We start from the raw sequence: 1,200 nt of genomic DNA on the forward strand, positions 1-1,200 counted from the left end.
TGACAAAAGACTTAAAAATGACCACGGTTAAAGATTTGATGAAAGTTCATAATAATGCAGTTGACAAGAAAATTAGTTATTTCTGAGATATACATTTTAAAGTAATAACTAGGATTATGACTTATAACATTATACCAGAACATATAAGATTTTTAGAAATTTCATGTAATGTCTGAAACATTTATATTAACATATTTCCATACAAATAACCCAATGAAAGTTTAGTATTAGTTGTTTTGTTTGTTTGTTTATACTGCAGGTTCTTATTAGTCATCAGTTTTATACACATCAGTGTATACATGTCAATCCCAATCGCCCAATTCAGCACACCACTATCCCCACCCCACCGCAGTTTTCCCCCCTTGGTGTCCATATGTCTGTTCTCTACATCTGTGTCTCAACTTCTGCCCTGCAAACCGGCTCATCTGTACCATTTTTCTAGGTTCCACATACATGCGTTAATATACAATATTTGTTTTTCTCTTTCTGACTTACTTCACTCTGTATGACAGTCTCTAGATCCATCCACGTCTCAACAAATGACTCAATTTTGTTCCTTTTTATGGCTGAGTAATATTCCATTGTATATATGTACCACATCTTCTTTATCCATTCGTCTGTTGATGGGCATTTAGGTTGCTTCCATGACCTGGCTATTGTAAATAGTGCTGCAATGAACATTTGGGTGCATGTGTCTTTTTGGATTACGGTTTTCTCTGGGTATATGCCCAGTAGTGGGATTGCTGGGTCATATGGTAATTCTATTTTTAGTTTTTTAAGGAACCTCCGTATTGTTCTCCATAGTGGCTGTATCAATTTACATTCCCACCAACAGTGCAAGAGGGTTCCCTTTTCTCCACACCCTCTCCAGCATTTGTTGTTTGTAGATTTTCTGATGATGCCCATTCTAATTGGTGTGAGGTGATACCTCATTGTAGTTTTGATTTGCATTTCTCTAATAATTAGTGATGTTGAGCATCTTTTCATGTGCTTCATGGCCGTCTGTATGTCTTCTTTGGAGAAATGTCTATTTAGGTCTTCTGCCCATTTTTGGATTGGGTTGTTTGTTTCTTTAATATTGAGCTGAATGAGCTGTTTATATATTTTGGAGATTAATCCTTTGTCTGTTGATTCGTTTGCAAATATTTTCTCCCATTCTGAGGGTTGTCTTTTCGTCTTGTTTACAGTTTCCTTTGCTGT

This window comes from Eubalaena glacialis, chromosome 19 (assembly GCF_028564815.1).
Source record: "Eubalaena glacialis isolate mEubGla1 chromosome 19, mEubGla1.1.hap2.+ XY, whole genome shotgun sequence".
Classification (NCBI taxonomy): Eukaryota; Metazoa; Chordata; class Mammalia; order Artiodactyla; family Balaenidae; genus Eubalaena; species Eubalaena glacialis.